This window comes from Meriones unguiculatus, chromosome 2 (genome assembly GCF_030254825.1).
Source record: "Meriones unguiculatus strain TT.TT164.6M chromosome 2, Bangor_MerUng_6.1, whole genome shotgun sequence".
Taxonomy (NCBI): domain Eukaryota; kingdom Metazoa; phylum Chordata; class Mammalia; order Rodentia; family Muridae; genus Meriones; species Meriones unguiculatus.
The window spans coordinates 104,539,926-104,551,467 of record NC_083350.1 but is presented as its reverse complement, the minus strand read 5'-3'; the positions used below and the strand labels follow the sequence as shown (position 1 = coordinate 104,551,467).

At 41.5% G+C, this 11,542-nt stretch overlaps 1 long non-coding RNA gene across 1 annotated transcript in view; it reads right to left on the bottom strand.

Annotated features, from left to right (window-relative positions):
- Positions 1-7,820: 7,820 nt before the first annotated feature.
- LOC110565805 (uncharacterized) overlaps positions 7,821-11,542 on the bottom strand; it is a 36,072-nt gene continuing 32,350 nt past the window's right edge. Inside the window, exon 4 of the long non-coding RNA XR_009589647.1 lies at positions 7,821-7,933. This is a non-coding gene — a long non-coding RNA (uncharacterized LOC110565805). The remainder of the gene's footprint in view (positions 7,934-11,542) is intronic.

The window sequence follows — 11,542 nt, the reverse complement described above, 5'->3', positions numbered from 1 at the left end:
AGAACAATAAAATGGAAATCTGAAAAAATATTTTCTGATGAGTGGTCCAGGGCAGACTCTGTGGTTCTGGGGTATCACGCAGTCACTCTGGGGCTCATGCACCTCCTATTTTATACGCTGATATTTGAGAATGCCATCTTCTTTTTTTTTTCTTTTTCTTTTTCACACTCCATCGTAGTTCTGAGAGGCTTTGAGCTCATTTCATTCTTCTTTTCTCCCTTCAAAGATATTTCACGATGATTCTGCCTTTCAAAATCAAGACTGCTTCAAGTTCAGCTGAGAGTAATGAAATTTCAATCTCCCACACAATAGCAGCTGCATCCTCTTTTCTCCACTCCTGGCATGGTCGGAAGAGCGACTGCCCAGCAGGAACAATAGGACTCCTTTTCAGTTCTGAGACACTGGCTGCTGCACAGACTGCATGAAAATAATCCTTGACAATCCCTTGGGTGACATTTCTTACCCCTTATCACCCATGCCTCATATAGCCAGAACTTGATAAGACACTCAGGAAGAAGATAATGCCTGCTATCAAGCCGTCTAGGTAGAAATAATAATAATCATCTGTTTATAGGAAAGCAGCTGCCCCATTGTTTGGGATTCATGAAATCTCAGACAGTTATTCTCTCTCATTCAGGCCTATTTCCTTTCTTCATGTCTATTCAATCACTTCGGGATCTTAATGATGGGCATTTGGCCCATGCCCTTTTGAAACAACGAACAGAGTTACATGCAAATATTCCAGAATCATATGCAGTCTCAGGATATACTTTAAAAGCCGAGGAAGAGGTAGTTTGTTAAATCATGTAGAGGCTGAGCAGACTCCATTATAAATATAAGAGAGTTCGGTATTATTCCTTAAAATATTCACAAAACCCAGAATTATTGCCACTAGACCAAGAATATTTTCAGTCTGAGATCCTAAACCCTCAAGAATCAAATCTTAGTTTGTCGGGGCAAAATTCCAAAGAACTGAGGTAGGGTGGCTGTCTAATATCCAGGTCACACCCATGTGCACTGCTTTTCATATGGCCAGAACAGAAGAGCAAGGCTTAGAAGCAGCCTGGTCGGAAGATCACTGTTATCTTACCTTTGAGCCAGAGCCTCCCCTGGCTACAAAAGGGTTCGATACTCTGAGGACACTGCATTGACCAACATTAGTAGAGAGTGACCCCTTCCTTGGAATGGGCTGAGGCAGTGGTTCTCAACCTTTCTAATTCTGTAAGTCTTTAATGCGTGAACCTCATGCTGTGATGAGCCCCAACCATAAAATTGTTTTGTTGCTACTTCATAACTGTAGTGTTGTTACTGTTCTGAGTCATAATGCATAATGCATAGGAGATCTGATATGTGACTCCCCCAAAAGGGGCTGAGACCCACAGGTTGAGAACTGCTGAGGTGAGGGGTGCTACATTTCTTTCCGATATGTCTGTCTATGTGTGGAGGGACACACTAAGCAAGGTGAAACAAACAAGTGAGGGAAACAATGGCATGGATTCCTTTTGGCCCTCCACCCAATGTGCCTTTTCACTTCCAGAGAACAGATGAACTTCTCATCTCTCAAACAGTGGACCCATAGGATCTTATCATTTCAATGAACAGGAAGTTCAGGTTATCTGCAGTGAATTCTCTAGACGTCATTATTTCTTCTAGTTAAGCTGACATTACCATCTTTTTTAGGTTTCCTTTTTGCACAGCATGGCAGTGACCCAAAGAGTATCAACATAAAGATAAGGTAAACGGAGACAGCCTTAACGAATCACCCACCTACTCGTTCCTCCCATCCTGTGTAATAGAACTATGCCTGAGTCAGAAATGCCTCTGATAACCAGCTCTTTACACAACAAACACACACCCAGCAGAAGACCTTCTCCTCTGTCACTGTTTCATGAACTCCCATGTCAGGAGGCACAGGTCAGGCACTGCATTGTGTCCACACTCTCCCATCTTCTTTTCATTCTGTATGGTATGCACGTCTCTCTAATCAGAATATAAATTTCCAAGAAAGGACGGTTATGTCTTTTTACATTTTTGCTCATCTTTAGGAAGGAAACTTAGTAGCTGTGCCTTGTATCTGACATGCTTGGTCATGGATCCTAACCCTGATGCTGGCAACCTGTGGTCTCCTAACCTTCTGAGAGCTGAATTTCTTAGGCATGGGCTGTATCACTTAATCACACTGGGGATGAACTTGCTAAAAGGCAAATGTGGCCATTTTATAAAGATTTTTTAAGGATCAAATGACGTATGGGCAGGTAAAGAATTTGCCGTGATTTATCTCTCAACAAATGGTAGGCTTAATGATCATAATTTACTTGATATGTCCAGCCACTCCACAGCATATATATGTATATGTACATATATAAATAAATATATATATGAAAATAAGGAAGAACAAGAGAAACACCACACAGATACACAGCGTACAGGCACATACTAGATAGTCTGCTCGTATATCCTATCACCCTCTCACTGGGTACTGCATTGTTGTGCTCTCCTTATCTGAGACCTGAGTCTGTTGACCTGCAAAGGATGCATGGGGAAAAGAAAGAGACGCATCACAAGAGTTTGTTTCTTTTTGTTTTTTTCTCTCCAGCAGCCTTACTATAAGAGGCTGACCTTAAGGAACCCACAGAGTTTCCTCTATGATTACAGAATTTGACTCTTCCTGCTGACCCAGAAAGGACACCACATGTAGGGGAGGTAGCAAGGGGTAGGTACTCACACATCATCAGACAAACCCACAAAGAGAAGGGCAGAGGCAAAGAGGTCTATCCAGTCTTGGAAGAATGGGTCTCAACAGCACCCAGGGGAGGGGTGATGCTGCCTTCAACTTGCACGTCCCTCTCTCAGTACTCACTATAAAAACACAAGCTCTCGCACCGTCTGTGTCTGTAGATTTGTGGAAATGTCTGGATTCCGACTCAGTCTTTCTTCCCTACGACATGCCAGGGGTTAACGTCTGGGCAGTAATCAGAGTCTGGCAGTGCCCACCCCACACATAATAGGCATTGTTGTTCTTGAGAGCTTGTCTGTTTTTTCTGGCAGGCTTGACTACTTGGAACAGATTCTGAAACAGGAAAGCAAAAAGTCAGTCTGCTTTTTTTTTTTTCTCATTCTTTTGTTTTCAGCGTGCACATTCAACAAAAAACGTGAAGATGGTCAGAGAAATGTTATTTTCCTGTATCTCCAAGAAAGTTGGTGGAGATGACGACTTATTGATTTAAAATATATACACCTGAAAAGGGAGTTGATTCGGGTGTGTGCATGAGGTGTGTGTATCATCTGAAAACATCTGGAAACAGTTGCCATCGAAGGCCTAGTTCATAATTTGGTTTATGGACTTCTCTCAGATATGAAACAACACATTACAATCTATTAACTGACGAGGGAACAATGTCTGGCCCATTCATCTGCACAGAAAGTCCATTAGCATGACATTATTAATGTGCTTCTTCATCAACCTTCCCAGGTCACTTGCAATCTCAGGACATGTTTGTCACTCACACCTGATAGGTTTCCAGATGTTTCCATCTGCAAGCACATGAACACGTCTTAGTAAGTTATCAGGACAGCAAAAATCCAATTACAAAACATTAGCATCCAATGGGGATGACTATGCTTTATGATTATTTTTGATTACTTTTTGATTATTGTTTTTGTTTTATACTTCCAGCCTATCATGAAAGAATGTTTTCTTTTCTTTTTTTTTTTTTTTTTTGTCCATAAACCAAATTATGAGGTTGGCAGATATTTACAGATATTTCCAAATGTTTAATCTTTGTTTCTGGACTTTCCTTGCCACAAACCAGCTTGGGGATCAACCTGGCCCCTGGGACATGCTTCACTGGGCCCTAAGCTAAAGGCCAGGAGAGTTATTTACAGGCTTTGCAAGTCTCCCGGTCTCGTACAACTGCTGGCTTCTGAGCTGTGTCCAGTAAAACGTTAGTATACGTATAAAAGCGTGCCACCAGCTGGACCCAGCCCTCCAGCAGTGGTTCGCCAACACCAGGCCGCTGCCACTGAAAGTGGTTAATTGCAATGAGAGCTAGCACTGACGGGCGAGCTGCACTGTCAGCCCTTCCTGGTCGCCCACTGTATTCGTAGATTGGCTGGCATTGATTGAATTTTACAGATTACAAAAGATGCAATGTAAGAAAATTAAGAATTTATTTTTATTCAAATTAAAACTTGAAAGATAATCCTAAATCAAAACCACCCTTTCTGGAATCAAATTAGATGGTGTGTGTGTGTGTGTGTGTGTGTGTGTGTGTGTGTATGTCGTATTGTACCACGCTTGCGTGGCACACGCTTTCTGACTGAGCCATCTTCCAGCCCTCCTTACTTTATTTTTCCAGTTAGGTTCCTCTGATTACATAGGAGAGCACTGAAGGACGACTAGTTCTTCTTTACACGCTACAGACATTTATTGAGTGCCACCCCTCTCCCAGGCCAGTGTTCCACAGAGAGGAAAACACAGAGATACTCACACTCACAGACAGTGAGGATGGCCATGGACTTCAGAGTCGCTGTGAAAAATAATAAACATAAATACAGCAGAGAAAAGACAGGTGTGACAGCTCACGGAGTTGGGGGGAGGTGACAGTGTGTGAGAGAAGAGAGCAGGCTGTCATTTAAAGTAGCAGAGTAGTGCTCACCATCAGCAAAATGTGACCACAGCACCCGCTACCTGAATAGCAAACCCTGGCTTCTGGTTCACTTGTTACTACAAGGAGCATTTCATCCATGAAAGGAAACACAGGATGTCTTCTGTCGGGTGTTCTATTTAAGTGCATAGAAAGAACTGTTATTCTTTCAAAGCCATTTTGCCCTTCCCTTTCCCTTGCTGGGTGAAAATACTGAAGGCTTGGCAGCTGGAACAATGCAGGGATAGGAGAGGGGAAAGAAAGGAGACACAGCTTCATGGGGAGGCTGTTTGAACAGGGGTAAAGCTTCAGCCCTGCCCTTTTGGGGTCTCTGGGCAGCCCCACCCTCCTGGGTCCCTGGGCAACCTGCTGAAGCAAGGAAGAGGAGAGGCTGGCTGCCAGAAACTGCCTTCCCCCACAAGAGTGGAGTTTACTTTTCTCAAGAGCTAATGATGTGCTACTATAGATTTGAATTTCACTCAGATTCAAAAGGAGAAGAAAGTGAAATTTCACATTTCTTCAAAAGCGAAATATTTCTAGACTTTTAGAAAAATGCCATATACAGAAAGACTAACCTCTCTTTTACATATAAACCTGACGTCCTTCCTAGGTGTTCCAGAAACAATGTGATAAAACAAAGCATTACTACAAAGGTTTCCTGTGAACATTAGTTGTTCTTGAGAGATTTTTTTTTTATAAGATACTCTTGAGCAACAAGTTCTCTCAAAACATTATGTACCCCTTAGTGTTAGGAAGACTAATAAAAACAATCCTACCTAAGACGGAAAGAGGTTCAAAGTCAAGTATGCTTGCCTGGAAAGGATAGTAAGTGGTTCCCACATTCTGCTCTGAGAAGCAATGACACAATTCTCTTGGATGAGTCATGTTACTAGCTACTGTGAACTGCTTTTCCAGAAAGTACCTGAGCAAACCTTTGCCATATGGAAGAGAGATTATCCTGATTCAATAGATGAGAAGAATTATCAGATGTGAAGTGATTTATGCAGCAACAAGTCAGTATGGTTTCGATTTGAAACCATGTCTACAGTCCTATCCTCAGCACTTTCCCCCTTGCTTTTCCTGTGTGTTCCTTTCCTCATATTTTCTTCAAGGAGTATGTACTTCTCTTATACTAGAGTAATGCTTTTGAAGAATATGAATGTTGTATATTTACCATGCTTAACCAATTCCCTAAGCAACTTACTCTGTAAGTCTCAGAATGAAGTCCTCTGGGGCACTATGAGGCAATCTGAGTCCTGTTGCGGGAGGGGGGTCTGTGCTACCTTCCTTGTATAAACTAGGCTGGAGGGCACCCGTTAGTCAAGCAGTACATAGCAACTAAACCTCGCCTTTAATCTGCCTCATATCCACTGTTAGAAGAATCCTTTGAACCATATATATAAAAAAAAAAAGTTAAAACAACAAAGACAAAAACCAATACTTGTAGACTCTGGGAAATTAGGGATGAGAATTTATCAACCTCCCTCATTCTATTTTAACTTTGATATTCCTTTGGAAAAACAGAGGGGAGAAAAGTTAGAGTTTGGAAAAAGTGTTTTCCTCCAAATTTGGATATTTTCCACTTATGTATGCATTTGGATGTTTAAATGTGTTTTTATTATACTTAATCATACCAGTGAGCATCTAGAGTAACAAGACAAATCTGGGAGAAGAAAGATCAATTATTTGCTTTATTAAAAGGTTTTTTTCCTCTTAAAATATCTATCTGTACTGTATTCCTTTGCAAAAATAACTTGCCTGAAACTGTGGGATGGCAATTTTTCTGTCCAACCCAGAAAAGACAAGTAGACAGGGAAACCACATACAGAGCACACAGGGTGAGAACAGGCCAAGCATTTTGATCAAGTCCTCCCAAAACCTCTTTCCAAAAATACCGTATCCTTTTATACAAATTAAACTTTTTAAAAGATACCCATGCTATTGACTTTTCCGTTGATGGGATAAAAACTCCATGACCAAAGGCAAGTTCTAGAAGAGTTTATTTTCTAATTAGAGTTCCAGAGTAGGATTCCACAACGGTAGGGAGGGCACGGCAGCAGGCGGCGGAGCAGGAAGCTGTCTGGTCACATTTTCATCCACACATAGGAAACACAGCAAGAACTGGAAAGATGGTAAAAGCTACAAACTCTGAGAGCCTGTCCCCAGTATTGTACTTTCTCCAGCAAAGCCACACCTCCCAAAGGACCCAGAACCTCTCTGGCCTGGGGACCAAGTATTCAAATACACGAGCCTATGGGGAACATATCTCAAGCCACTCCATGCACCATGTACCAGAGATCTTCCCAGGTGGTAAACTTGAACATCTGTGTCCGTGGGAAGCTCGCTCGTAGTGGGTGTCCTTCAAAATTCATCAGAAATACTTGGAGACGTTCTCAACCTGTGTACTTTGGACACCACTACTAGAAACTCCCACTCAGCATCTAGCAGAAATTCCCAGCATCTAAATTTTAATAAATCCTCTTCATATCCTGCAAGGTCACATGCTTATATGTACATGATTATTGAACATACCTAACTCTGAAAACCCCTGGACTGTTCAGTGGAAAATGATGGTTTCGTCAAGCTGAAGGAGACAAGGAAAATACTTGCCAGCACAACTTCAACACCATAGACTCACTCCGGGATTTTCTAAAGATGCAAACTGGGAAGGCGCAGCCAGCCTTCTACAGATCAACTGTAGCATTTTAATATATGTGGCTTGCAAGATGCATTAAGGTTGAGTAGTTTCCATCCCTTGGAAACATCTTTCATATAATGTTGGCCCTGGGGTCTAGCACTATCTCCTCCCAGCATCCTCCTTGTTTCCTCAACCACAGTTTCTGAAACATAATTCCAGATGGAGATTGGTGACTGGCAGGTGTCTAGTGCTCCTATTAGCCTGCTTTCCATTGATGTAACAAAACAGCCAGTGCTGGGGACTTCATCGAAAGAAGTCCACTTAGGGGCTGGAGAGGTGGCTCAGAGGTTAAGAGCACTGGCTGCTCTTCCAAAGGTCCTGAGTTCAATTCCTAGCAACCACATGGAGGCTCACATCTATCTGTAATGAAATCTTGTGCCCTCTTCTGGTTTGTAGGTGTACATGCAGACAGAACATTTATAAATGTTAAACATAATAAATCTTTAAAAAAAAAAAAAAAAAAAAAAAAAAAAAAAAAGAAGTCCACTTAGCTCACACTTTTGATTCTGAAAGCTGCAGACAGAATAGCCTCATCCTTTCCTCCTTTGGCGAGCCTCTCCTGAAGATGGTGTCACGTGGCAGATGGTACCTGGAAAAGATAACATGGTAAACAACCTTGTGCAGACTCATGCAAGCCCTTTGCTTGCTTCCTCAGTGTCTGTGAGGCCACGAGAGCCCTGCTTAGTTGATTTGGTGGGCCATGTTCTTCTGCGTGTCTTCCATCCCCTCTGATTACTTTGAGATTCTGTCTTCCCATGGTCAGAATGTCTGAGATCAATAGCGCAAGTGACAGCTAATGCTGCTGCAATGTGGAGCAAGAGGAACCCTCCTCCATTGCTGGTGAGAGTGAAAACTTGTACATCCACTATGGCAATCATTATGGTGTTTCCTTAGGAGATTAGGAATCAGTCTACCTCGAGACCTAGCTATAGCACTCTTGGATATATGACCAAACGACTCTCCATCCTACCATGAGGACACTTATTCAACTGTGTTTGTAGCAGCTTTATTCACAATATCCTGAAACTGGAAACAACCTAGCTGTCTTGGAGGCCAGGCTTGCTCATTTCGTTACAACCTACTCTTGTAAGAATTAACTCAGTCTATAAATCAGTGTTGATTTTGCAATGCCCTCGCCAAACAAACGAGCCGGCCCTTGGGCCATATCTCTTAAAGCACTCGTCACCTCAGTACTGTCACATTGAAGACTAAACTCACACCGTACCTAAAGCCTAGCCTACACTGGCAGAGCTGCACCATCCCCCTCCCCCAAGAACAAAATGTTATGACTGGATTGCTTTACAGCAGACATTTATTTTCTATTGTGTTTGAAGCTAGACAATCCTTTATTAAGATGCCAACCAATTCAGTTCCTCAGTAAGAATTTTCCTCAACGGAAGACAACTTCCTTCTCATTGTGTACTCACAAGGTGAAAATGGAGAGGAAGTAATGAGGTAAGGGGGGAAGGAGAAGAAAAGAGGAGAAGACAATAGAGGGATCTTCACATTGGTGGAGAGTATTGCTTTTCCTCTTGTAAATATACCAGTCCCATCTCATCATGCGGGAGTGTACCCACATGAGCTGACCTATATCTCATTAATTCCAAGTTTCAAAATATCACAGTGGGGCTAGGACTTCAACATGTTGCTGGAGAGGGACAGACATGAGTGTTCAGTCTGCAACCTGCACAATTCTCACAGAAGAGGCCGGGAATATCTCCCTACAGAGCAATCCTAGGTCATCGTTTCCGTCAGATGGATCACTGGGAGGGAGAAAGTCAATGCATTTGAGAGGAGGTGAGTCAATATTTTATAAGAAGCCGAAGATGTCATTTTGCCATTTATCAATATTCAAGAAATTTGTAGGGACATAAAACAAAGACTAAACCCCAAGAATCTAACATGAAATTTATTATTTTACTTGATAGAGACAGCTTGGTCAGTGATATCAGCTGTCCAAAATAAAATAGGAAAGAAAATGAAGTCATCCATCCACCTCTTAATTCCAGGATTCTATCCATGAATTGTCCATTTTATGTCATATAACTGTCATTGGAAGATATGCAATCTTTTCTACTTTGTTTCTGTCTCTTGGTTCAGACAGGCTACCCTCTGTATTTTATAGAAGTGCAATACTAGCTAGTTAAGTCTGAAAGATATTTCTATTTATATCTGACAAGGATGAGGAGGTTTCCTCTTTCTCTGTTATTTCCATTAATATTTTAAAGGACTGGTTAACCGGTGTATGCTCCATCCTTTCCTTATCTGCTGGCCCCGGCAGCCATCACCGGGAAGATCCCGAGCAGACATGTTATCAGATCTGTACCCCTGGAAATAAGGAGTTTGTGCCGTGAATAGCAGTTACATTCTAATTATATTAATTCAGACTGCAATTTCATTGAAATATAAAGGACCTGCTGTCGGGGTGGTGTGGACAATGGAGGCTGAACATGTCAAAGACATGACAAATTCCTCGTGCAGAGCGCCAGATGTATTGTTGCCTGGGATCCTTTTCTGAGAGGAAATTTAGCAAGCACTATCAGTGTGAACCCTGGAGTAAGGAGTCGGCTCATTTGTTATCTTTCCAAGTTGCAGGTACATGTGCCAGAAGAGTCTGCCAACAGATGAATTGGTAATTAAAATCATTTCCGTGCTTGGAGGGAGCGATTCAGAAATGCTTCCCCTTTTATTCCTTCTTTTATCCGTGTAGGGGAAAGAATTCGTCTCTGCATACTGATAAGGCTCTGCTGTGGACAGTGTTAGAGCGGTGGGCTCACGGAGGCCTCACCGTTCACTTCAACTGCAGGACGCCTCTGTGGGGACTATAAGCTTTTCTTACAGACAAAGTTCTGCTCTTTGCTCACATCATATCTTCATTTGTTTCATACCTGTTCTTGACAGCAAAACCCAATAAGGGTCAAACAGATGCTTGACCATGCCACTTATTTTCCAAGGGTTGAATGCCCTTCTACCCTTAGCCAGCCGGTGCACCAGAATAAATAATATATCCTGGTGATGGCTGTTCTTCCTTTTACTTCAGACAACTGAGAAGTAAGGAGTGAACAAGGTATCTCTTTCCTGAACTATCCCTGCCAATAAATGATAAAAGAAATCATTGCTTGTTCCACACCATTTTGCCTTTGTCAAGACCCACAGAATTCATACCTCTAAGACTGAGCCTGATGAAATGACGCACATATGGTGATAATTATGTGGCAACAGAAGGTCATCAGTGTGACAAACAAATATACTGCTTTAGGGATGAACGTCTATGGTGAGGGAAAACATTGGCTGAGGTTAGGCATGGAACATATATCAGAATGTCAGCTAATTTTCATTGAATTTTGCTATTAGCCTACAGCTGACCTAAAAATAGCATGCTTGTAAAAAAAAATAAATTACAAAATCAATATATCATCACTTTGAAATAATTTATGAATTAACAGATCCAGGCAAAAATCTTTAATAGTTGGATTCTTCACACACACACACACACACACACATGCACCCCTACTTATGGAAATGTTACTACTTTACATACGGGGAGTTGATGTTGCCAAAAAGCAGGAAAGTAGAATCTTTTTTTTCTTTTTAAGTGCCAGCTCTAACTGAATTTACAAAAACTACAAAGGACAAGATGATGAAAATGCCTGAAATGCTCAGGGAATGTTTTAAAGAAAAAAAAAATCCAGATTATTAGAAAGCATTCAGGGGAAAAAAATCCTCTCATTTCTTCAACCAAAGATTTTAAGAAGGCATCGACAGTGAAGAAGAAGCATAAATTGGAGGAAACCCTAGACACACATCAAGGAATCAAACACAGCTTTTTTAAATAGCAAGTCATAAGGCACATGGGAATGCTGGCCAACTGGGTGCCTGGTTTTCAATACAGGAAATTACTGGTGATGTTTGTTAGGTTTGGTAAAAATTTGGTGGTTATGTTATTTTAAAGAATCATGGTGTCAAGAGACGTATTGAAGAGAAAGTTATGAAATAAAATAATACTTGTGTTTGCTTCTAACTGATGGGGAGAAGCAAGTTTTGATGGACAAGACTGGCCCTGAATAAGGAAAGTAACTTAGATGGCTCATTACACTTTTTATTTCCTTTCAGATTCATTTGAAATGTTTATAACAAAAGCTGATTCAACTTGGGTATTTACTAAACCCTCCCAAGCTTCTGTATTCTCATTTGTAAA